This window comes from Podarcis vaucheri (genome assembly GCF_965113315.1).
Source record: "Podarcis vaucheri genome assembly, chromosome: 10".
NCBI lineage: Eukaryota > Metazoa > Chordata > Lepidosauria > Squamata > Lacertidae > Podarcis > Podarcis vaucheri.
The window spans coordinates 52,318,271-52,326,926 of NC_138748.1; the positions used below are offsets into that span (position 1 = coordinate 52,318,271).

At 45.0% G+C, this 8,656-nt stretch overlaps 1 long non-coding RNA gene across 1 annotated transcript; it reads right to left on the reverse strand.

The window, feature by feature from the left end:
* Nucleotides 1-5,507: 5,507 nt before the first annotated feature.
* LOC309542463 lies at nt 5,508-7,879 on the reverse strand. The gene is made up of 2 exons (XR_014224244.1): nt 7,351-7,879; nt 5,508-5,631 (listed from the first exon to the last, which is right to left on the reverse strand). It is a non-coding gene; the product is annotated as an uncharacterized lncRNA (long non-coding RNA).
* Between the last annotated feature and the right edge of the window lie 777 nt (nt 7,880-8,656).

Below are 8,656 nucleotides of genomic sequence, written 5' to 3' on the forward strand. Positions count from 1 at the left end.
AAACCTGCCAAGGAGTCCAATTCATTTTGTTGTCTTTTAAAGTAATTTGTGAAAAGTTCCCGTTCTTCTTTGAAGTCACAGTTGTCCTTATCTCGTGGTTTTAGTTATTCTTAAAGGAGACCCCCTGAAATCTATAGGACCTCACCGATTTCAGCGGGTCTAATTCCAACTCAGAGAAGTGATTGTAACAAACAGTTAAATGGCCCTGTGTTGTGCGTGACATATCCCTTCTGGCAATCAATCATCAGTGGGTGGCTGCTTCTACATTGCTATAATAATGAAGTCCAAATGGGAACTGGAGTTGCAATATATAATGCGACCTGTTCCGAACTGCAGCCATGCCATTCTATTCCACCACCCAGGTGTGACCCATCTTGTTTCACCACCTGAGGCAAAACAGGAATGGCGGCCTCCTGCCCTCCCTGCCGCTGAGCCCCACTTTTGGCACCATCGCCACACCTTGGCTCTCGCCAAACTTGGGAGGAGCCAGGGCGCTCCTCAAAGTGTTGCCACTCCCTTGGTTTCTCTTGAATTTAATATGATTTAAGTGGCCCTTATGTTCTCAAGCTTACAGGCCACCAGGTATACTGCAGCATCGTTTGGGTTTTTTTTATCCTAGACCAGGGGTGTCAAACTCAAATTCATCGGGGGCCGCATCAGCAGTTTGGTCACCCTCAAAGGGCCAGTTGTATCTGTAGGACTATGTAAAGGACATGTAAAGTGGAGGTTTCCCGTGTAGAACGGCCGGCGCCGCTAGAGGGCAGATGTTCTCTGGCTTGTAGGATGCCGTGCATGCGCTGAAGAGGCGGCTTTCTTGTGTAAAAAATAAATAAATGCGAGAATAAAAGGTGAAGGCTGGCGGCCGGCGGCGGGTACACGGGCCACATGACGAGGTCTGGCGGGCCGGATTCGGCCCGCGGGCCTTGTGTTTGACACCCGTGTCCTAGACCATTACTTGCTTCATCAAAGCGCAGATTTGTTTCCAAACGCCAGCAATTCCCTCTGGGCCTACAAATAACAGGGTGGAGTGGGCAAAGAGACACAACAGAGCAGAGAACAATGTAGTGAACAGCCAAAGATCCCTCTTTCTCAAAAGCATCTGCCAGGAAGCATTTTATGGTCAGCATTCTTATTTGCCTCCGAAAATAAATTTATTTTGATATTGCCTTTCAGACCTAACGAAGGCGCCCAAGTGGGTTTTTTTTACAAAAATAGAAAAGAAAATACAAGCAGAAATGTAATTACAGTAACAGAATTAAAACTGTGATGCACACACCCCAAAAAGCAATGCGAGAATGTTGAATGTCACATTAAAAGCAAATAAAAGCCAGGCAAAATATAAATACTTTTGGTGCCTGCTGAGAAGTAATGAAGGATGGGGAATTCCATTTCAGGGCACTACCACAGAAAAGGCCCTGTCTTGCATTACCACCAACCAAACTTCTTTTGGTGGTAGGACGGACAATAACTTGGATTATGACACAGTTTGTCCATGTGGTGCCTGTGCCCACAAAGCCTCTGAACCCTGCCTCATACCCTCTTGGTCATGACATGGAGCTGAAGGAGGAAGTTGGAAAAGTGACACTCTTTCCCACTTCCTCTTTCAACTCTATGTACTTCCCAAGGCTCAGATTAATATTACCTAAGTGACCGGACAGGGTGGCGTTCATGGCACTCTCTCAAAAAACCAAATATGCTCCTGGGCCTATAACATTCGGCAGTCCCAAGAATATAGTCTCAGCATATTGGCAGATTGACAGGGAAGAGGCTGTCTTTCAGATATCTTGACCCGAAGCTTGTTGAGGCTTCTTGTTTGCCTTGGTACTTCTCCAAAGTGTCCCAAAATATTTGCAGTTTTATTTCACAATCTAGAATTTCAGTTCTCTCTTTGGTTTTCACAATTAGCATGGGAAAAGGCAACTGAAGCCTGAGGGCAGCATAGAGAGCCAACAAACGAACAAATAAACCCCAAGAGAAAAATGATTTGGGTTGGGGTTTTTTTCCTTTTTCTTAAAAAAAAAGATGATTAAAATGCAAAGAGTGTACCTTACGACTTTTGGTACAGGGGAAGCAGTTGCTTTTGCACTTGGAACCCTTGTCTTCCCACCTCAGCATCTTTCCAGAGAACTGTGGAACAGGGAATTCATTGCCCCAAATAATAATAATAATAATAAATTGTGCTACACAGTGATTGGCAGGTTTCTTCTCTTATTGCTGTGGAAACCCAGACATCTCTATCAGACAAGAAGTTCAGGCAGACCCTGGGCCAAGGTGCAAATTGCTTTGATAGACCAAGAGAAGCGATAGCATCCCAGATCCAGAGGCAGACAATAGCTATTGTCATTTGTGTTGTTGTTCCAACAGCCCACCCCAAGTACAGGGAGGTGGGGCAAATCAAGTCAAATGTTTTTTATGACCGGCTGGGGCCCTTTTTAAAAACACATCTGCTAAAAACAGCACATTCTCTCTCCTTGTTCCTTGCTAATATCTGCTCGGCCGTGATCTATGTATGTAACTTGACAGCTCGCACACTTTATTGCCAGTGCAGAATGGTTCAAGGGAAGTTTTTTTGTCATGTAGGTTTTGCATCTCTATTTCAGTCCTGTGGAAAGGCAGCGGGAACAAAGCACAGAGGGGAAGGGGCCACCGACTAGCAAACTGCCAGGCAGGGAAGGAGGAGGGGAGAAGTCAAACGCTCCTACATTTGCTGCAAGGCGTTTGAAGAATCCTCCCTGATTCCTATTATTATATTGTTTTAATTCTTTTGTGCTGCCATATTAAGACTGCGGCTGCGAGAAGGGTTTTTAGAACAAGACGGGAAACAGGGCTTCTTTAGCACAACTCCCCCGCCAACAAGCATTTATTGAAATTTAAACATACAATGAATTTTAGCTTTATTAAATATTATGTTCACACGAAAAAGGATCATGTTCAAAAACAAAAGGGGGTCAAAATAGCGTTGGCTTGTTTTCACACCTCTTTCCGTTATGGTGCTTTAAAAAGAATTCACAAGGTTTATTTTTATTTTGGCATTTCTGACAATGCTCAAATCATGTTGTTATAGAAAACCTGCCAGCCATAAACCAAAGAACATAGTCTGAGGAGAACTTCAAAAGGAGAGCAATTCTGACTCTCAAGATACCGGTACCGGTATAATCTACTGTATTTTTCGCTCTATAGCACGCACCCGACCATAACACGCACGTAGTTTTTAGAGGATGAAAATCCGTAGGCATGCCACCCATAGGCATTCCCTCCATAACACACACAGACATTTCCCCTTACTTTCTAGGAGGAAAAAAGTGAGTGCTATGGTGCAAAAAATACGGTATATTGTTTTAACGCTGTATAATGATAAAGTACTGTAATAAGACTCTCTGAACACACTAGAGCCCTATACCAATACCAAACATTATCACTATTAATAAAACTGCATAGCATCAAAAAAGGGCTCTTGAGTGTTCAAAGCAGTTCCCACACATTAATTCAGTAAACCTAACAACAGTTCTATAAGGAAGGCCAGTATTATTTCCTCTATTTAAAAAAACCCTCAGGTGGTAAATTCTGAGAGAAATGGTGGCATAACAGAGCCACTAAGAGATGTACCATCATAGTCAAGGGAACCCTAATATTTGCAAAAATACAAAAACCCATTTCTTTTTAAATTCTAAGGAGTAATGCCATCAACACCACACAGCCCAATGAGGACTGAGCATGTTTGACAGAGGCAGAACATTGGCTGTCAGCTGGAAAAGAGAAACAAGGAAGAGAGAGAGAGAGAGAGAGAGAGAGAGAGAGAGAGAGAGAGAGTATACTGCCTTTCTCACAAGGAATGCCTTTGTTAAATGTTGAAAAAGAGAAGTTCCTTTAGGAGGGAGCAGTGGTGTAGCATGGGTGGGAGCACAGGGGCAGTTGCCCCAAGCACAAAATTGTTAGGGGGTGCAAAACACCCCGTGCTGCCTCAATACAGCTGTGTGCGTCCATCGCTGGGCTCCACTGAAAACGGCTTCTCCATGCGAACCATGAAGCAACCTCTCCAGACGACAGAACGACTCTTCTTATCTCTGCAGCTGCGATCCCCTAGGTCAGGGGTCAGCAACCCGCGGCTCCGGAGCCGCATGTGGCTCTTTTACACCTTTGCCGCGGATCCGGGGCAGATACTAGCGAGGGGAGGAGGCGCATTGTGTGCCCCAACACTCCCCGCTGTTTTAAATGTCGCAATGGTTTTGCGGCTCCCAGTTTTTTTTTCTTCGGTCCAAGTGGCTCTTTTTGTCTTAAAGGTTGCAGACCCCTGCCCTAGGTGATGCAGACACCGTTAGGCTGTTGAATGTGCATGCGTACTCCCTCCCTCTCCCGCTTCTGTGCGGCCCCGGGCACCGGCAACCCATGCTACACCACTGGGAGGGAGGGCTCCCTTATTATCCCTGTAGTGCAATAAGGGGCTGAGGAAGAGAGAGAACAACTTATTATAGAAGACCAACTACTGGGCTAATGACAGTGGCAAGTTTTAAACTAGGGCCCATCTTGGGAAGTGTTTGCAAGTTTATAAATGATCCACAGAGACTGGGTTAGAAGGAACAAACTTTATTTAGAAGTGTGCTACTGGGAGTAAAACTGAGACTAGCCAGATACCCCTTAGCTTGCTTTCCTTGCTAGTCTCACCCAGAACTGAAGGTGTGTATGCAAGACTCACAAACAGGAGCAGGGGCTGGGCAGTCTGCCTGTAATTTGTAGCGGAGTACCCAATAAGTGATGGTGGAATGCAGACAGGAGAGCATCTGCAAGGATTTTTCCATGGGGGTTAGGTGGGGCAAAGTAAACAAACAGGCAGACATGCAGACATTGACATCAGAGAACAGGTCTACCTTTTCTGAGAGATCTGGTGCTGACAGCGTTATTTTGCCATATAGATCAGGTTCTAGTAAACTTACCTTGTGTGTTTAAAAGAAAGCCAGGGCTTATGGTTCATCGGGGTAAGAAGAGGCAACTGCCCCCCTGTGCTTGTCCATGAGGACAGACCCCAGAACAGGAAGGGGTTAGTGGATAAGGTACCTTATGTAGATTTCGAAGGCCACCCATGAAGCAGATCTTTCTAGTCTGAATTCCAATTCCTTGAGACCCATGTGAATCACCCTGTTGAGTTTGAAGCGGCCGGGAAGCTGTAGGAACTTGGACTTAAATTAATGGGGGAAAGCTGATGAATGGAAGAGGCTGTCAGTCTCCAAAGGAAATGCTTCTGTTCAGGAAGTGGAGTGAACATGAAGGAGTACCTGGCCTGTGTGTACTTAAAACTCTGGTGCACAGGAAGTTAGAGGGGCTTTGATGGGGCGCCAGTTGCAGGCCTTTTGTAACAGAGATTAATGTCCTCTATGAACTGACTGGCTTTACTATATTACAGGTCATCAAAGGAAGCAATAGAAAGATAGGATCACGCGGCAAGGCTTGGGAGTGGAAACTGTTGGAAACATTTCATTAACAAAAAAAAGGAAACGAAAAGGCTACCAGTATTTTCCAGTAAATCTTTTAAATATGCATGAAGCACACATGGACTCTTTTTAATTAGATAACCTCTAGATTGGCGTTTTTAAGATGCAAATGCTCTTGATGTTTTTAAGGTACTTGAATGCTGTTCTGCAAAAACAAACAAACAAAAAACCTCTATTAATTTTAGAATCCACTGGTTTGTAACCCACAACCTGACTTTGTGCAGCAAGCAGCTAGAACTATTTCCAGGTAAACAGTGCAGGCTGGCAACAGATTCCTTAAAGGAAAACAGGCACTACACCAGTTTAAAACTTGCTTAAATTTCATTATCAAACTATCCCATTTAAGACAGTAGGCTCATGGCTTGATCTAGGCAGAGGGGACGATAGTTGCATTGTACACAAAATATGCTAAGGTTTTGGTTGGTTTTTTTTACTGGCAATGCTTTGGCAAGTTTTCAAGTTACACAGAACAGTTTATCAAGGGCCGGTGTTCTGAATAACTATCAGGTGTACAATCCTGGTTAGCAGATGGTTTTCATGGAGGGAGCAGTATTAATGTAAAGGAAATGGATGGGGAATGGTCTAGTTCTCACTTAAAGAAACCGTGGCCCTTCTTTCTTGTTAGACTGTGACTACAGCTCCCATCATCCGTGGCTATAGGACCTGCTGGCTGGGGCTAATCAGAGATGGAGTCCAACAACATTTGGAGGGGCACAGGTATCCCCTCCTTGCCATAAGTGAACTGCTTAACAAGTTCTGTTGCTACAGACACTGTTTCCTTCAGACCTTCGGACCATTTTTCACTTTTAAGATATAATAATAATAATAATAATAATAATAATAATAATAATAATAATTTATTTATACCCTGCCCTCCCCAGCCAAGACCGGGCTCAGGGCAGCTAACACCAAGTATAAAAACAATTGATTAAAATACAACTTAAAAACAAGATTAAAGTACAACAAGAAAATGCAGCCTCATTTTCAGAAACAGGAATGATAACAGGAAGGCTATGATGAGGCTCCTTTCAACATGCAACCAGGAGAAGCTCTTTATGCAGCGGCTGATGCTTCTGAATAAGAGGTACCACTGCATTTAATCATTCTGTGCTGGTCCAGTTCTGGACACAGCCAAAAAGCTCTGGCTTGGTTCCATAGACTGAAAGTTAATCAAACTCACAGAATCATAGAGTTGGAAGGGACCCTCAGAATCATCTACACCAGTGTTTTCCGTCTCCAGCAGTTTTTGGACTACAATTCCCATCATCCCTGGCAACTGGTACTGCTAGCTAGGGACGTTGGGGAACACTGATCTAGTCCATCCCCCTGCAATGCAGGAATATGTAGCTGTCCTATATGGGGATCGAACCTGCAACCTTGGCGTTATCAGCACCACGCTCTAACCAACTGCGCTATCTGGGCTGACCTACAGCAAGAACAAGTGCACAATATAAGTCATCATTCCTTAAGTCCCTTAAGTCCCACTGATAATATAGTCGGGATCCAAGCCTACGTATTCTGCAATTCCCATTGTTTTTGAGATAACAGAAGAGACACTAAGGGGAGGGGGTAACTTCCAAGCCCATGGACTCTGATATGGTCAAAGATTACCCAGACAGCCAGAGAGGGATCTGAATACAAATGGTATACACTAGGCCCAGAGGATCCTTTCAGCAGCTCTAGTGGTTTGCAAGAAAAATGCTAATGCAACAGGCTTGTTCACATGAAACGTAATCGCAAACGGAAGTATCCCAAGCCAGGGTTGCAGAGGCTATCAGTGTGCATCGCACGGGTCAAACACTCATCAATAAAGAAGAAATATTTTCTGGGAAAAATCTGATCCCTGCGGACACCTTTGATTTACCGTCTCCTCTATCTGTGCTGTAAATTGATCTCTCGCCGACTTCCCATCTCCTCTCAAATGGAACCAGCTTCCGCCTGGGTGCTACGAGAGTCATTTACATTGACAAGTGTATCCAGCTCAGGAATCAGTGAATCTCTTTTCTCTCGCTCAACAAAACAGCTTTTGTGCCTTTAAAGCCTGGAGCAGTCTATGATTTCAGCAGGAGACATTCTGTCTAAAAGTCAGCTCTGCTTGGCTTTCTGAATGAGAGGAGTGGATTTGTCAAGACAGGAAGCACAGCGTTTCCTTTGTGCCTGGAAGTTGCCACTGCGTCAGGCGCGCTGTTGCATCCAGTGGCCTATTTTCCACCCACCATGAATTATGTCACTTTAAAAATTAATGTCCTCATGCCGCTCAGCAGATTCCAAGTGTCTAAGCTGGTGAGCACAGATCTTTTTGTTATGACTATCGTGGGCAAAGAGACTGGCCCAGTTTCCTTTAATGGTTGGTAGCAGACCTCCTTACCAGCAGAGGCACCAACTGGCGAGGAAGATGGGGGGGGCAATGATGTGTGTGTGACATCACAATGTGATGTCAGGAGGAACCAGGGGGCGAAGCCGACCGCGGCGGCAGCGTGGCTTCAATGGCTGGTGGCTCCTCCTCTCTGGCGCTCGGCCTCCTTCTGCTGCCACCGCCAACGGCTAGGGGCTGCTTCCTTCTCCTTCCCTTCTGTGACAGGAGGAGAAGGAGTCTTTAACATTGGGGGTGCCAGTCCCCCCAAATTATTGGGGGGCCCTAAAGAGCTGGGCCCCTAGGAATTGGCACTTTTGCTTGCCAGTCTGTAGCCACAGGTGGAACAGGAATATTCTATGCCCTTTCTATTTATATGGCCTTTTAATCTTTTATTCAGAGATATAAAGCAACATGTACAGACCACATTCAATCCCAACAGGTATCCAAGATGGTATTCTCCAGATGTTGGAGGACTCTAAGTCCCATCATCCCAGCCAGCATGGCCAGGTGGCCAGGAATGATGGGAGTTTGAGTCCAGCAACATCTGAAGGGAATCACGTTGATTACACCTGTTCTATCCAATGGCTAAGTCAAACCGGCATTGCTACTGCCTTCCCATCTTCTGGCCAACAAATACAAAGGCACTGGGATTACTGGCAAGTGTTGATCATACGTTTTAATTTTTTTATAAAATGGTGATGGTTTTATTTATATTTACCCTTCTTCCGAGGAGCTCCAGGTAGCTTTTTCTCCTCACAACAGCTCTGTGAGGCAGGCTGAGAGACAGTGACTGGCCCAAGGAGATCCAGCTGTC